This window comes from Diceros bicornis, chromosome 9, assembly GCF_020826845.1.
Source record: "Diceros bicornis minor isolate mBicDic1 chromosome 9, mDicBic1.mat.cur, whole genome shotgun sequence".
In the NCBI taxonomy this organism is placed as follows: Eukaryota; Metazoa; Chordata; class Mammalia; order Perissodactyla; family Rhinocerotidae; genus Diceros; species Diceros bicornis.
In genome coordinates, this window is record NC_080748.1 from 31,884,037 (window position 1) to 31,904,740 (window position 20,704).

General features: G+C 42.4%; 1 pseudogene; it reads left to right on the forward strand.

The window, feature by feature from the left end:
- The first annotated feature begins 432 nt into the window (after positions 1-432).
- On the forward strand, positions 433-1,713 carry LOC131409942 (tubulin alpha-1A chain-like; annotated as a pseudogene).
- Positions 1,714-20,704: the final 18,991 nt, after the last annotated feature.

The following is a 20,704-nucleotide window of genomic DNA, read 5'->3' on the forward strand; positions in this document are numbered from 1 at the left end:
TGGATAAACCTTGAGGACATTAGGCTAAGTGAAATATGCCAGTCACAAAAAGACAAATATCATGTGATTCCACTTATCTGAGGTTGCTAGAGTAGTCAAACTCATAGAGACAGAAAGTAGAATGGTGGTTGTCAGGGGCTGTGGGAAGGGGGAACAGGGAGTTATTGTTCAATGAGTGTAGAGTTTCAATTCTGCATGATGAAAAGAGTTTTGGAGATTGGCTGTACAACAGTGTGAATGTACTAAACACTACTGAACTGTACACTTAAAAATGGCTAAAATAGTAAATTTTACGTTATATGTGTTTTACCACAATTACAAATTAAAATGGGCAGGTTCTCTTACATTGATCGCCTAAGAGTTGAGCTGTAAGAAGCAACAACCTCTCCTTTTCCTCTCTGCCATCTGCTCCACAGCCGTGAACCAGCAACCATGTGTCAGTGCATCTCCATCTACGTTGGCCAGGCTGGTGTCCAGATTAGCAATGCTTGCTGGGAGCTCTACTGCCTGGAACACTGCAGACAGCCTGACGGCCAGATGCCAAGTGACAAGACCACTATGGGGGGGTAACTCCTTCAACACCTTCTTCAGTGAGATGGGCACTGGCAAGCATGTGCCCAGTGCAGTGTTTGTAGACCTGGAACTCAAGATCATTAATGAAGGTCGCACTGGCACCTACCACCAGCTCTTCCACCCTGAGCAGCTCATCACGGGCAAGGAAGATGCTGCTGATAACTATGCCTGTGGCCACTACACCATTGGCAAGGAGATCATTGACCATGTCTTAGACCGAATTGGGAAACTGGCTGACCAGTGCACAGGTCTTCAGGGCTTCTTGGATTTCCACAGCTTTGGTGGGGGAACTGGTTCTGGGTTCACCTCCCTGCTGATGGAGCATCTCTCTGTTGATTATGGCAAGAAGTCCAAGCTGGAGTTCTCCATTTACCCAGCCCCCCAGGTTTCCACAGCTGTAGTTGAGGCCTGCAACTCTATTCTCACCACCCACACCATCCTGGAGCACTCTGATTGTGCCTTCATGGTAGACAATGAGGCCATCTATGGCATCTGTGGTAGAAACCTCGGTATTGAGCGTGCAACCTATACTAACCTGAATAGGTTGATAGGTCAAATTGTATCCTCCATCACTGTTTCCCTCAGATTTGATGGAGCCCTGAATGTCGATTTGACAGAATTCTAGACCAACCTACCTGGTGCCCTATCGCTGAATCCACTTCCCTCTGGCCACATATGCCCCTGTCATCTCTGCTGAGAAAGCCTACCACAAACAGCTTTCTGTAGCAGAGATCACCAATGCTTGCTTTGACCCAGCCAACCAGATGGTGAAACCTGACTCTGGCCATGGTAAATACATGGCTTGTTGCCTCTTGTACCATGGTAGTGTGGTTCCCAAAGATGTCAATGCTGCCATTGCCACCATCAAGACCAAGCGTACCATCCAGTTTGTGGATTGGTGCCCCACTGGCTTCAAAGTTGGCATTAATTACCAGCCTCCCACTGTGGTACCCATTGGAACCTGGCCAAAGTACAGCGGGCTACCACAGCCATTGCTGAGGCCTGGGCTCGCCTGGACCACAAGTTTGACCTGATGTATGCCAAGCGTGACTTTGTTCACTGGTCTGTGGGTGACGGCATGGAGGAAGAGAGTTTTCTGAGGGCTGTGAGGACATGGCTGCCCTTGAGAAGGATTATTAGGAGGCTGGTGCAGATTCTGTTGAAGGAAAGGGTGAAGAAGAAAGAGAGGAATACTAAAGTTAACATGTCACAAAGGTGCTGCTTTTACAGGGAAGCTTATTCTGTTTTAAACATTGAGAAGTTGTGGTCTGATCAGTTAATTTGTATGTAGCAGCATACACTCTCAGATATGATTACTGACTTTGCTTTAAAACATGACGCTCTATTATAGACCTAAGCTGTCCATTTCTCTGATGGGTTTGAATAAAGTCTTCCCTGTCTTAAATGAAAAAAAAATTAAAATAGAAATTTAAAAAATATATTTAAAAAGACGGCTCACGAGTTCCTTTGCAGTAAAGTTCTGTAGATTCATGGCTCTGTTCTTAGTGATCACTCACTCCTCTCCAAGTAGAAGATCAGAAATGGTAACTGCCAGAGAGCAATTGGTGTGACTGTGAGGCCCTCCCAGACGGAGCCCTGAGCTGCCGCACCCACACACCAGGTCTCAGGTATATTATATGCTGACTGGCTTGATGCTCTGTCCGAGAAGTTAGCTTCCAGATGTCTTTGTCTTCAGGTTTGCAGTTGATCTGAGCAGAGTGAGGAACTGTTCCTAATGAATTCCTCTATCAAATTCTGCTGCAAGTCCCCCTTTTTTTCTCTTTAACCACTTAAAGCACAAGCAGTGGCTTTCCCTCAGCCCTGGACAATGTGCAGTCTCCAAGAGCAGCCACCAAGAAGGAATCCTGCCAGTCTCCTCACTTCCAACACCAATAATGTGTGCTCCTGGAACCCAGGAAGTCTCTCCACAAGTCATCTGACCCACTGGCAGGCCAGGGCCCCTGGGAAACCTCAACCCAGAGAGGACCAAGGTCATCAAAATTAATTGCTGATTCTCAGAATTTAAAGCCCCCGGTTACAAGAGCCCTTCATGCAGGGCCACTCTGAATGAATTCACAGCTGCTCTCCGGCAGCCTGGGAGCTTGGACGCATCACAGCAGCAAACTGGTGGCACTCCAACCCAAACAGATTTGTAACAGTGGCCCAGGCGTCCAGGACTGCCAGAGCAGCATTTGTGTCCGACAAATGAGGCCTCTGTCGGGACAAAGGGGGCTCTTAGGACTCATTCTGCTTTGGCTGCTTTATACCCAGCAAGAGCCAGGGGACTTCTTTTGTCAGGCAGGGGAAACAAAAGTGATTCATTTCATCATGCACCCTCACCACGGTCTTTGTGGTCAACCAATGCAGGAAGGCTTTGCAGGCAGCAATCCTCACGGACAGCAATTACTGAAGGCCTACTAAGGGCCAGGGATTATTCTAGGTCCTGGGCACGTGTTGCTTAATATAATCCTCCCAACAATGCTATGAGGTGGGGATTATCCCCACTGTAGCCATGTGGAAACAGAGGTGAAGGTCGCACAGCTAGTTAACAGTGGCAGAGTCAGAATTCATACTCGGGCTTGGCTTGCTCCCAGCTGACTGCTGTTCCCAACATGTACCTGCTACCTGCTACAAATGTGTGATAGGCCAAACGTAGTCCTCTCCTCTAACCTGTACCTCCAGGGATGTTGATCTGGAAGGCCCGGAATGTCCCTGATGTTCAACAAATACTTACATCACATGGAACAAAACCAAAAAGATATGAGGCGATTGAACTTCACAGAGATTTTCTTCTAGAAGCCACAGAAAATGTCCTTGCTTTAACGCAAGGATGTTTATATAGGCTTTTGTAAAAAACATCAGGATAGAAAGAAATGGAGGTCAAAGTTTCTATCAATAATTGAGCCGTTGGTCCCTATCTCTCACATATTGATCCCAGAAGCTCCCGTTAAACATGTTCCTCCTGGTTTTTACTGCTGATTAGTTCTGATCCCTGATAATAAATTTCACGTGTACTAATATTCAGTTACCTTTCCCTATCCAGATGCACCAATTCAGCATTTGTGGCCTTGCCTAAAGAAGGGCCCAGGTCAGCTGACCTCTCTCTCCTTTATCATTTCATTACGGGCGTAGAAAATGAGATGGCCTTTCAGCACAGCTTGTCAGCATGTTAAAATGCCAAAAGAGAAACCCTCTGGCACAGTGTGTATGAATCTAGAATTCCCCTCCGCAAGCCCGGTTTATTCTCCGTCATGGCCCATTCATGCCAGATGGGATGTACTGGTAATTTATCAGTTCGCTGACTTCCATACGTCGCAGACATCTCCCATCTCGCCAACCACCTGTGTCACATTTTCCACTGACAATTTAGGCAGAATCCAAACACTGGCTTAGGGAACCAGGTATTTGGATGTCCCAAGTTTCAAATTCTAGTTCTTTTTGGGGTGGTGATGGGTAACTGTGGCTAAGCCATTGTCCCTTCAGGTTTCTGGGGACAAGTAGGGCGCAAGATTATAATCCAAAGGCTGAAGAGTCAAAAATTTAAGAAAAGAATGGAGAGAAAGAGTTGCTGGGAAGAGAGTGAAAGGAGAGTAGAATTATCTCAAAGCTGAAGAAAAACCTATTCCCCATCCTTCAAACCTTTTTTCCCCCCAAAATTTTTCTTGAGTACCTACTATTTGCCAAAGTGCTAGATATTGGAGACACAGTAGCGTATCAGTCAGGGTCCCAGCAGAAAATAGATGGTACATTTTAGAGTTAATGAAGGGACTATTTGCAAAGGTGTAGGCAGAGCTAAAGGAACTAGCAGAAGATGAGGAAGACCCCAGGAGAGCAAAAACTGGAAGCTATTAGCACTGCTAAGCCTAGAGAGGCAAGAGGAGACAATGACTAAAGAAACAAGGCCAGGAATGCAGCTGTAGAAACAGGGCTTCCAGAGAACAGCTCTGGCCTTTGATAGAGGAATGCAGTTACTGCCAAATCTTGGCCCGGTGTTGAGGAATCTGGGGTCATAAATATCTCGAAGGTTGTTGAACCCAAATGGAAGCCAGGTTAAGAATCTAAAGATCTTAGAGTCTAAGAATTGGGGCATAGAGCAGGATGGAGAAGGGTGGATAATGGTTCTGGTTGGGGATGGGGTGGGGGGCAAGAGAGAACATCCAGCATAAAGTGGTGAACAAGACAAGAGATGTTCAGGGTTAAGAGCAACATATAAGAACCTGGGTCCAAGCCTACCAATACATCAAGTCAAGGGCTCTTGGGTTCTAACAACAAAGTCTCCATTACGTCAGGAGCTCTTCTCTGAAGTCCTCATTGTAATAGGGCCCACAAGTGAGCTTCTTGGGATCCAAGGATGCCAGGTCATCTGACCCTCTCTGGGTCTGGGGCCTTCCCTGGGCTGGACCTGACAGCATCTGCCTCTACCCTTTGACCTTGGCTCTGACTGGCGGGTTCTGCATCAGTGGCCTTCCCTGAACTGAAGTTCTCTATAGCCACCATCCCCCCAACAGGGTAAGCAAGACAATAGAGGGAAATTCTTTTCATGAATAAGAAAGCAACTACTTTCAAGCCCCATGGGGGATTTACTATAGACAATGGAAGCTAATTTCAAAACATACTTATTTATTCATTAAAGCAGCTCCCCCAAGAATTCTCTCCCAAGTAGTACTTTGTTAGCATACTCATGTACATTTGAATGTCATAAAATTACAACTTTAAAGACATCCTGTAAATGCTAGTTTTTTCAATTTCTTCCTGACATTCCCTACAATCAGCCTAATTAGCTGAGATTTCCTTGAATATCTCTACAAGATAGGAAGTATGTGGTGTCTAGGTACGTGTGGGTAGGGGTTGAGCCTTATAAAGCAAATCCCCTGCCTCTCAGTTTCTTCTTGCAATGATGAGGATCTCCTTTGGAAAATGGAGAGAAAGTGAGAAAAGGCAGAGGACAGGAAGGTTTGAAAGGCTGAGTTATCTGCTATGTATTATCTGCAGGATGAAATCATGAAAGAGTTTTGGCTTTGGAGTTAGACATGGGTTTGAATCTCACCTCCATCACTTATTCTGGGCAAGTATTTAACATATGGTTTGTCTCCATTTGCTCATTTCTAACATCTGGATAGTAACAAATACCTTCTAGGGTCTTCTGAGGATTAAATGGGATGAGGAAAGTAAAGCATCTAACGCAGAGTGTGGTGCTCTCAAAAACTGTCAGTTCTTTTTCCTTTCCACAAGTCCGGGGTGCAGGGACAGCACTAGCAATACGGAGGGGCGCCTCCTCAGGAAAGATGACTAGGGGATCGTATTAGTTTTGTTACCCCGGCCCCTGGGCCCGTAAGACGTTAACCACAACCCTGCTCAGAACAAGCCTAATATGTTCTCTTTAGCTTACAGGAAACCACAAAGAGAGGAAGGAGGAGATGGTTGAGACATATAGTTGAAACCAGTTAAAACCAGGTGAAGGCAACATGGTGGTCTGACTTGTCCTGACACAGACCCCGCAGCTCATTATACGCTCGTTGTAATGCATCACCAGGCTACACAACACACCCACCAGTGCCATGACAGTTTACAATTGCCACAGCAACAGCAGGATACGACTAAATAAGGAGAGAAAAGAGGTGGCACCCTTGTTCCCCCGAAAAGCCTGGCCTGTTCCCCAAATACAATGACTATTCCTCCGCTTCATTACCTGGACCCCTTATAACAGCTGCTTACGTGCCCCATGAGCTGAGAAGTTGATTTGTGAACTTAGTTCCCACTTCTCCATTCTTCGGCCATTGAAGAAAAGCTTGTGTTGTTGACCGCTCAGCTTCGGTTTCGTTTCAAATCCACAACTCTGAACAGAAAAGAACCCTCTGAGGAGGGGATGGATTGTGGGTGCGAGGCCCACCCGTGAGTCCCTCCTCAGAGCTCCTCCGAATGTGGGTTGGTGTCCCACCTGAGTGAGGTCAATTTGGTAACAGTTTCTTGGGGCTTCTATAACAAAGTACCACAGACTGGGTGACTTACACAATGTACATTTATTGTCTCACAGTTCTGGAGGCTGGAAGTCCAAAATCAAGGTGTCTACAGGGTTGGCTCCTTCTGAGGGCTGTGAGGGAGAATCTGTTCTTGCCTCTCTCCTCGCTTCTGTTGGCCTCAGGTGATCAGGGGAGCTGGTGGAGAGACCTATGTGAGGCTGTTGCCTGTCGTGATGTTGGGCCTGGAATCTGCATAGGTCAGATCCTGGCAGTTGGGAAGAAAAGCTGGCTAGGAAAGAGGAAAGGGCAAGAGCAAATGGGAACCCACGAGGAAAAACTGAAACCCTCTAGAACAAACTGGACCCCATATGTGTCTCTCACCACCCCCAGCCTCAATGACATAAGTGGCCTGTAGAACAGGAGCCCTTTGCTTCAGAGCTGCACATATACCTGACTCTGTACTTGGAGAAGCTGAAAGATGAGAACAGGCAGGAGCTGGGAAAACCGCAGGCCAATAGCCAGGAGACCCACAGCCACGTGTGTGAGCTCTGCCGCAATCGGCCTAATCTGACCCTCAGAGCATAAAAAACGGCTGCCCCTCCACTCCTGCCTTGCAAATATGACACAAACTTCTCTTCTGGGCAGCCCTAACCTAGAACCCTTTGGGGAAGGGAATCAGGGAAACCTAGTTCCAGATTAGCTAAATTAACTCAATACAAACCCATCACGGGGTTTGACTGCAGAGTTATAACTATATTCTATAGGCAGTGGAAACATAGGAGGTTTTGATGGAGGCATCTATTTGATGAAATTGATATTTCAAGGAAGATTAATCTTATATTGTACATTATGGGTTGGAGGAAGATAAAAATGGAGACAATGTGGTTAAAAGTTTATTGTAGTCAGGCTGGCCCCACGGCTTAGCGGTTAAGTGCGCGCGCTCCACTACTGGCGACCTGGGTTCAGACCCCGGGTGCGCATGGATACACCGCTTCTCTGGCCATGCTGAGGCCGTGTCCCACATGCAGCAACTAGGAGGATGTGCAACTATGACATACAACTATCTACTGGGGCTTTGGGGCAAAAAAAGGAGGAGGATTGGCAATAGATGTTAGCTCTGAGCTGGTCTTCCTCAGCAAAAAGAGGAGGATTACCACGAATGTTAGCTCAGGGCTGATCTTCCTCACAAAAAAAAAAGTCTACTGTAGTAGTCTGGGTATGAGATTACAGAGGCCTGAACAAGAGCTGCAGTGGAAAAGACGGAAATTAAGTGCTAGATTCTAGAAACATTTTAAAGGAAGACTTGATAGAGCCAGCTAAGCAGTTGAATTAGAGAGTGACGGCATGGAGATAGAGTTCAGAATGCTTCTCAGGTATTGAGCCTGGGTGATGAAGTGGATTGTGGTCCTTGAAAGGAAATTATTTGTTCAAAAGCTACTCTATTCTAATAGAATTAGCCATTGTAGTCTATTGAGATGAGTTACAATATTCAGAGAATTTTAAAAGTTTGGAACACTTGACCAGTTTAAATCTGCAGGACAGCAAAGAACTGAATGATTGTCTTGAAGTATTGATACGGGGGAGGAGAAAATTCCACCGGGTTGTTAGTGAATTCGGGTGCCCGGGGCCCTAGTCTGGTAGAGGGTGGTTGAGACCAGAGGCCCCTGCAGAAAGCTGGCCTTTCCTCCACGTTTATGCTCAACCCTAAAGGGAACGGAAGGAAGAAATATTCACAAAGCGTGTGTTCTTCTTAACCTTAAAATACTAATTCTTAATCTGGGTTCTTAAATTCTTTTCAGTCTCAGGGAGTTTGTCAAGTTTCTAAAGTTTTCTGCAAAATTTTTGGTGTTTTGTGAAGACATGATTTTTTCTGGGGATCGAACTTCAGCTTGCATCAGATTTTCAAAGGGATCTGGTTTCCAAACAGGTGAAGAATCTTTCCCATAGAGAGAGACCACTGAGTGTAGTTACTGGCTCTCTCTGTACTCAGCTTATTCTACGTCCAAGGGTTGATCTGGGGCCTGGGACCTGTGGGTCCAGGGAGAGAGAAGCCCAGAGAGTACAAGAAGTAATGGGAAACAGACTCCAGATAGAGCAAGGAGCCAGCTTCTGACAGTCTCCTCCTTTTTCCCTCTTGCTAAGTGAAAATAGTATGCAAGGAGTTCCTTCACTTGAAGGAGTAGAGACTGAGACCTACTTATTTTGCAAGTTATTCTTTCGTACATGCCACGCCAGGTGCATAACCAATGTGCACTAAATACTTTTCAGGAGGCTAATTGATTAAGGGACTCCTTCCAAAATTTCTGCTTGGGACTCAAACACTAAGGCTGTGTGCAAGCTAGCAAACTGCCCTGTCTCAGATGTTGCTTCCTGCTTCCGATCATAACTGCCCGTGCCAAGCTTACTAATTGGCTTGTTTGTCTTGAGTCCACTTTATACTAAGTGCTGACCCACCACGTAAATAGCAGATTGCTTCTACAGGACTGTAGAGCACAATTGCTACTTTTTTGGTTTTCCAGCGTCTGAAACCATGTCCTAGTTGTAGGGAATCCCCCATTGCGGTAGGTTAGATGGAAGGCAGGCCCCCACCTCCCACTAAGGAAGCCAGAATAGAAACATGATGGTTCCTCCCCATCCCTCTGGCATCAGGATGAAGGCATATGACCTGCTTGGGCAAATCAGACACTTCCGCCAGGGACTTTGACCTTGAAAGAATGACAGAGAGACAGATGATGAGATTCGATTCACAGCCATGGCAGGGGTGGTTTAGCAACAGCAGCTGTGTGGCTTCAGTGTCCAGTGGTGGGGGTCATGTATAAATTGGTGGAGGTAGAGACTTGGCAAGCTGGTTTCTACTGCCCAGCCTTCCTGGAAGCCAGCTATTTTTAATCATGCTTCACCAGCCCTCCTATCCATGTTGTCAGCAACCTGATATCCTTCCAACAGATACCTTTTTGCATGAGTTAATCAGATTTGATTTCTGTTGCTTGCAATTAGGAATCCTAAGCAATATAGGGAAAGAAGAAAGATAATCTCTCAAACTGTTTGAATTACCTTTACCATGCAGCATAGATTGAAATGGAGGCTTCAGCCCTTGAAATGACTCCTGTGATCAATTTTATGTATCAACTTGACTGGGCCATAGGGTGCTCAGGTATTTGGGAAAACATTATTCTAGGCATCTGTGAGGAGTTTTTGAACGAGATTAACTTTTAAATTAGTAGACTGAGTGAAGCAGATTGCCCTCCATAATGTGGGTGGGCCTTACCCAATCAGTTGAAGGCCTGAATAGAACAAAAAGGCTGACCCTCCCATGAGTAAAAGGGAATTCTTCCTGCCTGACAGCCTACAGACTGGGACATTGGCTTTTTTCCTGCCTTTGGACTTGAACTACACCATCAGCATTCCTGGTTCTTAGGTCTTTGGACACAGAATAGAGTTAAACCATTGGCTCTCCTGGGTCTTCACCTTGCTAACTCACCCTGAAAATCTTGGGACTTGCCAGCCTCCATAATCATGTGAGCCAATTCCTTATAATAAATCTCCTCCTCTCTCTATATATATCCTGTTGGTTCTATTTGTCTGGAGAACTCTGTCTAATGCAACTCCCCATTGGGCTGGTGTGAGGACCTAACAGTCCAACTAGGGGGACCTCCTGGTGGATTGGGTGCAAAATTCCAGATTGCAGTCTTCCCTCCAATAAGGGATGGGCCACTTGGGATAATGGTGGAGTCGTTGTCTTGACCTGCTGGCCAAGTGATCTCTCTCTCTCTCTCTCTCTTTATTTTTTCCAGAGATAATGTGTGGTAGAAGATCTTCATGCAGATGGCTTCCTGAGAGTTTGGGCTGTTTGACAAGAAGTGTTTTCTCCTTTGGGCCTAAAGTATCATATATATTTCTATTTCTTCCTTTTGAAATGAATCTTTAAATGCTTTGAAAAAAATGACAAATACTTATTCTAAAAAGAAAAAAGTTCAGAGACTATCACAAAGAAAATAAAAATTACCTGAATATTTTAGTTATGTATATCTTTCTAGACACCTTTATCATTCACTCATTAGATTCATTCCTTCAACAATGAGGTCCTTGCATCAGGGGATTGATGTCCAACAAATTACACATGGTTCTTGGACCTGCTCCATGGAGCTTCTAGTCCATTGGAAAGATTATAGTCCATGGATCAAGCTGTGGCATGTGGCTACCTCTCCCACACATGTGAACACGTACACAGGACTAATTTCTTAGCAGCTTCTACAATGGGTTTCTCCTTACTAACACTGCAAAATCTTCCTTCTCAAATATTTATTAGGTCTCATGACACTGGGCAGCAAACCAAGATTAGTATTTTCTCTTACCTTCTCCTAGTTTTTTTTAGCATTCTAAATCTGTGCAGATGGTGAGAAAAATAATAAAAATTCTCCAAACCATCTCTGTTACCTTTATGACTTGAATTATCAGCAATGTGATCCCCACACCTGTATTCTGATTCACCCCATTCCCTCCATAAGTTCCACGCTTGTGTTCATTTTTCCTTGTTTGTTCCTTCACTGCAATGGTGCAATCCAGCCATTTCAATATTGAATAATGTGATCTTGGCCCTGGGGCGCTATTCCCAGCCACTGCTCTGAGAAGGTGAGCTGTCTGGAAAGGAGTTCTGGGCACGTCCTGGACTTCTTCACCTTTAACTAATGCCTACCAACCACTGCTCTATGTTGCATACAGCTCTCTGTCTCCAGCCCAAAGCCCCACACCCAGAAATCCCTGTTGGAAGAAACTATATAAAGTAAATAGGGCCATAAAAATTAGGAGTGAGATCAATGGAGCAAATAAAAGCACATTTAAATAAGACAATAGAGTCTCAGTATAGACCTAATATCAATCCTAAAAGTTTTGAATGTTATTAATACCATTCTAGGGTAAGATAGTAAATAATCGTTTTTTGGTCAAATGATTAAACCTTATGGTAAGTTACATTTTCAAAACATGAAGTCCCTCTATTACAATTTGTGCTCATGATGATGATCTAGATGATCTAGAAAGAGACTATACCATCAAAAAGAAAGTGAAAGGGACCAGGAATTGGGAAATTTGGATCCAGTGCCAGTCTACTTTTCAATAATTTATTTTGGGGGCTGGCCCTGTGATGTAGTGGTCAAGGGCGCGTGCTCTGCTACTGGCGGCTTGGGTTCGGATCCTGGGCGCACACAATGCACCGCTTGTCAGGCCATGCTGTGGCGGAGTCCCATATAAAGTGGAGGAAGATGGGCACAGATGTTAGCCCAGGGCCAGTCTTCCTCAGCAAAAAGAGGAGGATTGGCATGGATGTTAGCTCAGGGCTGATCTTCCTCAAAAAAAAAAAATTTATTTTGTGCCTATAGCCAACTCACATTTTCGGTTATTCATTTTTTTCCCCTACTTCGAGAATGAAAGTACCCATTCTAGATATCACCATGTTACTTTTATCAGAGGCAATGATAATATATAGAAATTTGGAAATGATATCACTGATGATAGTGCTTGAGAAGTAAAAATTCTTAAACCAAACAGTACTATTTGCTATCAACATTTCTCGACAGTTATCAAAACCTAGCCCTTATCAGGCATCTGACAGAGAATTCAAAATTTTCTGCAAGGGTTCCAGTCTGTTTTTGGATCCTCTATGGAAAAGAGCCAACTCCTCAGAGGGGCCATATATTTACTTGAATTCTAGATAGAAGAGATTCATTGTGTCCAAGTGTTTCCTTTTCTGGGAGAATATGAAAGTAAGGAATTTAGCCTACTATATAAATTTAAAAAAAAATCATGATGGATTTTGGACTCACAGAATCCTGAGGTCAAAATCCAATTCCCCACATCTTAGTCGTCGTATCATCTTGGGAAGTTCTTATTTAATTTCTCTGAGCCTCAATCTTTTCTTATATAGTAAGAATAAAAGTGCCTTCCTTATACATGGTGGAGAGGATTCGCTGAAGCCCTGTTTATGAATGCCTGGAGGAACAGCTGGCACATATAGGCGCAAAATGTCTATTGCTTCCCTTTTTCTTTTGTATGAAGAATTTTAAAAGAATGCTCAAGATTTAAGCAAAGATAATAGAACTATTGGTCCATGAGTAGAATTAGGTGAAATGTATGAATCTGTATCTTGAAAAACTGTGATCTCAAGTAAAGGTCTAATGATAGCAACATTAGCTAATATTGACCAGTAAAGAGTAAAATTTAGATCACAGTCCCTATTTCCAAAAATTCCTGAAGTTTATAAAAATGGGGAAAAAAACACAAACTTCTAACTTTTCAGTGCTGAAGACTAAAGTTGGAAGCTACCTATTTCTTTAGTTTCTCCGCTCTAGGTCTCACTGAATTGGCTGAGTAACCAGACAAATTTCTTCACTTTTCTTAACTTAGCTTCCCAAATGGGGGACTGAAGGATTTATTTTATTTTGCTGGGCAGTCAATGCCATGTGCTTGGGGATTCTTGGATGGAAGACCGAGTACATCTGAAATATTGTTGTTGACAGAAGTAAATCAAACATCAAAACCTCCAATGCCCTGATCATCACTTCCCCCGCAAAAAGCTGTGCAGGGCATTTCTGGTGAAATACAACATGTAACCTACTGCAAATTTCTTGCAAATTTTTTACATAGGATAAAAAATACTATTTCATTGTGACTGTTACCCTTATTTTAACATTTTGCTTGGAAGACAGCCCTCAAACCTACCAATCAAAAAATAAATCAATTGCTCTCTTTGGGTAGTTAAAAAATAGAAGAAGCAGAAATAAAGGCAAAAAATGACCTAGGGAGAAAAACCACCAACTTTCCTCTCAAATCTTACTTGAACTCCCCAAGCTGTGAACAACAAAGATTACCAGGGATGCTTGGTTTTGATGGCACTCGTGGGGTGTTAGATAAAACAACATGGTTATCTTTTCTGGAATCAGTTATTTCAAACACATAACTTCAGACTCTTCTCACCAAAAAGCAGAGAAAATGAAAAAGGAAGCTGCAGCTTCCCTCTCTGCACCAGCCTCTACCTCCCACCCCACCCCAGCAGAGTGAAGGCCTTGAAAGCCAAGAAGGCCAAACTGAAAGTGTCCACATCTACAGGAACATGATCTAGATGCTGCCCCACAGCCTCAAACCCAGGCCACTTCAGGGCCAAGGTGCACTTGGCACAGCATCCTTTAGAGAAACTTTGGATCACCAGGTCAGCATTGTGCTTCCCCAACCATGGAGCCCACCATGAAGAAGACAGAAGACAAAACCATGCTGGCATTGATCAATGATACCGGGCCAACAAGCAGGAAAACAAGCATGGTATGAAGAAGCTAATGGTCTAGGCAAGTGGAGAAAAGATGTTAGACCAGCCCTGACTACATCACACTGGATGTCATCAACAAAGGTAATATCAACACAGCTGGCTGGTCCTAAATAGAAAGCATTTTTCCCACTGGGGAAGTGGGAGAGATAACGCCGACATTGACATAGTAAGATAAAGCTTAACGTGCTTAACAGACCTGAAATTTCCCATTACTGGTCAAAGCTGTGGCCAGAAATTTCAGGAGGAAACAAGAGGAAGCTGGCTCTAGGTTCTCTTTCATAAATTCCCTGCTATTTAGTTAACTGTACACAGACTGTAACTTTGAAAGTCAATGCCATTTATCCAGAGCTGATCGAGTGATAAGATAGCTCAAAAGTCACTGGAAAAAGCAGTAAATGTGATCTGGGGGCCATTGTTGGGAAGGCAGGAGTGCCCGGAAGTTTCTGGTCAAGTACTGCTAGTGACACAGCTCCCTGGAGTCATCTGACCTGCTTTTTCATGGTGGAGGTCCCCCCTGCATATGCAGACAGGGAATACTGTGGAATACTGACATCTGTCACTTCTCTCCACCGTCCTTTTTCCTTCAGGGTTAACATTTCAAAGCTACCTTGTTACTCCAGGCTCTGCGAGGTGTGCTTATATGCATTATCTCATTTAATTGTCACAGTCACCCTGTGAGGTAGATGTTATAACTAATTCTATTTTAAAGACAAGGACACTGAAGTTTAGAGGAAACACGGCCCTCATTTAAAGTCTCCCAGGTAAAGGGACAGAGCAGGGACCCCAGCCACCTGTTTTATTCCAAAGCCTGTACTTGCAGCCTCAACATTATATTGCCTCCCGCTCACTGCTTCTTAATTCTGAATTGAAAAAGAAATCCAACTCAAAGTCAATGAAAGTAGTACAAAACAGCCGGGAACGCGAAGGTGAAGCGCAGGGTGGTTAGTGGGCTTAAGGGAGTGAGGGAAGAGGCAGGAGGTTTGTGAAAGATGATGACATAGTGATTTTCCATGATGATCCAGGAGGAATCACTGTGACGGTCACCATAAGTGGCCACCAGAGAGCTGCTGGCAACTGCAGAGTGATTTCATACAAAGTTATGGTACCCCATAACTGGTACCCCAGAGAAGTGGTTCTCACTGGGAGAACTATCCCCTCCACATCTGCTTTCTTTTCCAGTTTGAACTTAGCAATTTTGGCTGGCACTCAACTGTGATTGCTATCATCCAGACTCCCAATGATTGAATGCTCAGTACAGACGTGGCCCAGGACTTACAGATGGCCCAAGTTACACAGCTGCCTTTGAGTCCCAGTTCTACCACTTTACGAGCTGTGTGTCCTGGGGTTGGTGTCTGAATTTCTCTGAATTAGTCTGATTATCTATATGGGGCAACAATAATACCTACTCTGCTGGGCTCTTGTAAGGATCACGTAATATAATGAATGTGAAGTGTTTAGCACAGTGCCTGGCACATGATGTGTTCTGAAACAGTAGCCATTCTTATTACATAGATTTTTAAAAAATTACTGATAGTAATATGTTTTTTCTCTCCACTACAGAATTCTCTACTCAAGAATGGATTATGCACCTTTCAATGAAAGAGCACCGTACCATCTCTGTATTAGTTTTCTAGGACTGCCATAACAAAGCACCATAGACTAGGTGGCTTAAAAAACAGAAATTTATTTTCTCACAGTCCTGAAGGCTAGAAGTCCAAGATCAAGGTGTTGGCAGAGTTGGTTTCTTCTGTGGCTTCTTTCCTTGGCTTGCAAAGGGTCCTCTTCTCCCTGTGTCCTTACCTGGTCTTCCCTCTGTACTGAATCTGAGTCCAAATTTCCTCTTCTTATAAGGACACCACTCATTGGATTAGGCCCAGCCTAATGACCTCATTTTAACTTAATCATCTTTTTTTAAGACTCAAGCTCCAAATACAGTCACATTCTGAGGTACTAGGGGTTAGGACTTCAACATAAGAAATTTTGAGAAGGACACAATGCAGCCCATAACAATCTATAAAGTATTTTTGCCAAAAATCAAAGATCAAGTCAAGGTATACAGGACATAGAGAAAGAAATATGTTTAAAGTACCATGGGGAAGTTATTAGCAAAATTTAGGAAGTGAGAAACTCTACAGGACAAATAACCTGGTTTCATCAACAAATAATTGTAATAGCAAGGAAAAGGAAAGGGAGGTAGAACCTAAAGCCTAAAAGAAACTTAAGAGAGAGGCAGTCCTGATGGCTTAGCTGTTAAAGTTCAGCACCCCACTTCAACGGCCTGGGCATGGTCCCCGGGCACAGAACCATACCACTTGTCTGTCAGTAGCCATGCTGTGGCTGCGGCTCACATAGAAGAACTAGAAGGACTTATAACTAGAATATATAACTATGTACTAGGGCTTTGGGGAAGAAAAAAAAAAGAAAAAAGAAATAGAGGAAGATTAGCAATAGATGTTAACTCAGGGCAAATCTTTCCCAGCCAAAAAAAAAAAAGCCTATACTTAGACATAAAAAAAGAAAGAAACTTAACAGACCTATCACCAAATGTAAGTTATGGACCGTGTTTGAATCTTAATTGAAACAAACCAACTTAAAAAAAAAAAGCAGAACATTATGAGATGTCCAATAAATTTAAACTCTGTCTAGATAGCTAATGATATTAATGCATTATTGTCAAATTTTCAGGAGCATTAATAGTATTGTGGTTTTGCCTTTAAAAAAATCCTTATCTTTTAGAGACACATGCTGAAATATTTATGAATGCAGTGATAAGAGCTCTGGGACTTGCTTCAGGGTGGGGGAGGGAAGGGTAGGGAAATAGGAGTGATTGCATTTGAAATGAGATTGACCCCGAGTAGATTGTTGTTGAAGTTGGATGAAAGGTTTGTTATAATAATCTCACTACTTTGTATGTGCTTGATACATTCTGCTGTAAGAAGATTAAAAGATATAGAAAACATTTTTCCATGTCATTAAATATTTTTCTGCAATGAAATTTTCAATGTAGCATTCCATTGTATGGATGTATCATAATTTATTGACACAATTTTCCATTGTCAAACTGTTAGGTAGTTTCCATTTTTTTTGCTATTAAAGATGTGTAAATCACTATACGTATCTCTGTTTCTTTAGAATAGATTCCTAGAAATGAAACTGCTGGGCCGAAATGTAGGCTTGTATTTAAGGCATGGGTTCCACATCACCAAAATATCCTCCATCAGTAACAATCCTTCTTCTCTCTCCTTTGGTAACACAGTCCTGCCTCCCCTTCCGCTTTCATTTCCCCAGTTAGATCTGGAGGACACACGCCAGGCTCCAGAATTTATCTTACCGGAGGGCAGTCCCAAAGCATCTCCTGAGGGTCCACTGAAAATGTTCCACATTTGCTTGATTTTCTATTTCCTTAAAGTATGTTGTAAATGTTATTGATCATGCTTTTGCTTTGATCTAGAACCTTCATCATGAGAATGGCAAATCAAACAACCAACTAACTAACTGCAAAGACTCTCTTTGTCTGATGTGATAAGAGTATAGGGAAAAATACAGAAACTGAAAGGACCATGCTTCCCTTAAATATAACGAGATAAGATGACTAGATAAGAAACCATTAAACAAGGTCATCAGGCATAAAAACTGGTGTCAGCCTAAAGAACAATAGAGATACAAATCCTAGCTGAGGAAAAAAAAAAAGGGGAGAAGCAAAATATCGAAATATCGATTCCCCAAATCAGACAATGATTTAACCACATGACCCTGCTGGTTCACTCAGCTGGCTGGAGGTAACTTAAAGAAACAGATCTGAAGCCTTTTTCATACACCGTGCTTTCCTTGGTGTTTTCTTATAGTGCAAAGGACCAGAGGAAAACATGGCTAATAACAGCACAGTAAACTGAAATAATCATGCACTTTGGCATCTTGCAGAACTGAGGTTAAATCCCTGCTCCACTACTTATTAGCTGTGTGACCTTGGTCAAGCCACTTACCAACTTCAGGCCTCAGTTTACTTATTTGTAAATGTGGATAATGAAACCTACTTCATGGGGCAGCTGTAAGAGGTGAACAAATAAATATTTGTAAATTGCTTACCACAGTGCTTAGCACATACAGGAATTCTAGAAATGCTGACGGTATATGATGAACTATTTTAAACTGTTTGTCTTCTATGTTTCCATAGCATTTTTCCAAATGGTCATTAAGGCCCTATTCTATTGTTTTATAATTATTTGTTCCAGTGACATTGTCTCATTCATCTATCCTTGGGGGCACATGGCTAGGAAATATTCTGTTGACTGAATAAAACTCAAATTCCAACATCCACAATAGTAAATACCTAGTTATTGCCAAGTGACCTAGATATTACAAGTGAGCGTAAAGAGTTCATTCATGTCCAGCTATTCAGCATCTAATTAATCAAGAAATGTTTGTTGGTTTATTTATTTGGGAGGCAATATCCAAAAGCATGAAAAGCATGATCTTTGGGGTCAGACAGACCAGAGTATCAATCTTGGTTTTGCCCTTTACCAGCTGTGTGATTCTGAGCAAGTTTCATAACCTTTGTAAGTTTCAGTTTCCTCATTTAACAAATAGGTCTAATAATAGTGCCTGCCTCATTTGGTTATTGTAAAGACGAAACAGGACAAATGCAGCAAAGCGTTTAGTATACAGTACACTGGCGAATGGTAGGTGCTCAGTGAACGCAATGTAGTGCTTTTTTGAAAATGTATTTACTGAAACAAAATGATGGGGAGTATTATGGGAAGGCACTGAGCTAGGTGTTCTGAGCAATTTTAAAAAAATATATGTAACATGATTTTTATTCTCAAGAAGATTGCAGGTTTCTTTGGAAGACAAAACAAACAGGAGTAAATAGATAATAATACAAGTCAGCCTGTGGTTAAGTGCTTAAAGAGTAGAATAGACAGAAATTCTCAAGTCCTGGGGCACTGATCAGTGAAGCAAATTTTTACCATCTCCTGCCCACTCTCTCCTGTTCCTTTTCTTGATGACAGCCATTGAAGCCTGGCCAATCTTTTCCTCTTTTAAACTTTTGGAAGACAAAATCAAAAATTTAAATCAGTAGTCACAAACTCAAATGCCTTCACAGACCAAGCAAGTCATGCAAATGTGTGAAGCAACAAGAAGTAACAGCAGGGAGGGGTAGTTAACTAAAGAGTAGTGCCAGGGCTACTTGTATGAAAAAACGCTATGTTGGCTAAACACAATTTGACCTACAGGAGGTCACTGTTTGCAATCCTTGGTATAGTGAGTTTCCAGTTTATGATATACTTTAAACAGGCCAAAAAATAGCAGCATAAAATAATATTAATAATCAATGACTAATACATATTGAAAGATTACTGTGTGTTGGGTATCGTGCTAAGTTCTTTACTTTTAATTCTCAAAGCAAGTAATGGATTATTATTATACATTATTACAGATAAAGAAACTGAGGTTCAGAGAGATCTCGCAACTTGTCCAAGGTCACAGATCTCTTAAGTGGTAGTGACACTTGAGTGGTAGACTTGACTCAGGCAGGAGGTATTTTTGATGGCAAATTCCACATTCTTGACTATTCCACAGGAATTGGATTTTGGTCAAAGAAACTTTCAAGAAGGTAGGAGGATTTGCGCTCCGTGTTAAAGGAAGAATAAGACTGGTAAAGAAAGATTTAACTTTTCTGTGCCACATTATTCTTATCCACTTATAGGATTTTTTTTCTTGGTAAGAAATAATCATTGCAATGTCCTTTAAAATTACAATCGATTGAATATTTAATATTCTGGTTTCTTTTTCTGGCTGACTTCACCTCAGTGAAATTAAAATGTGTAATACAATAATAGTGTCCTGAAAAAGAACAAAAGTAAGACGAATGTGGCCTTGGTTGAACCTTCCTGTGTGCATCCCAGGAGAATCCCAGGATAACTAACATGCAGTGGGTATTTTCTGATCCTTTGCTTCATTAATATGCACAACACATTTGCCAGAAGTCATGTAGGAATTGCCACCGTCTTGGATGGAACTGGGACTAAGAGTGTGAATACCTAGCTACTTACCCTCCTAGCCGTTTCTATAAAACTTACTGCTGTAGTACTCTGGAGCTCTTAATAACGTTGCCAAGAATATTTTGCTAAGGCTTACTATACTGAGAGCAGTATAAGCAAATTTTTTCTTTCAAGTTTTCCAGGAAGAAACTTCTGCATGGAGATATGTAACTTGGCTCATCAGCTGGCACTGCTGCTCCCCTGAAAATATCACTCAGAGGCACTTCTGGTAGCGGGGATAACTCTGGCATCAACCAATCAGCTTATCCAACCAGCAGGCATTTCTTGGGCACGCACGAAGCATGCATTAGACGTACATGGACATGGTGAGTTTTACAAACACTTCTAAGATTACGGTTCTTGCTCCCAAGGAGTTGTAGTCTAGCAAGGAAGGCTAATATCTATCTAACCATCCAAACATCCACCTCTCTATCTATGCATTTTCATATATAAAATAAACACTAGAACAAAAGAGTATCTGAAAAGGACAGTATGTGATGAAGATTCTAAATCTTTAACCTTGATAATCACTCAAACCAATACTTCTTAATAAAATACATTTCTAAGACCATTTTTTTAAAAAACCACTTTGAAAATACTTTCTTCAGGAATTTACGCCAACAATATATTGCCAAGATTACAGAGTCTTAAAAATGAAGTCAGCTTACTTTATCACAAAGCTATAGGCATATAAAATTGCATGGAACTATCTTCAAACACACACAAATGAGTATATGCAAACTGGTGAAAGGTAAAAAAGCACTGTGGATTGTACCAATGTCAATTTCCTGATTTTGATATTGCACTATAGT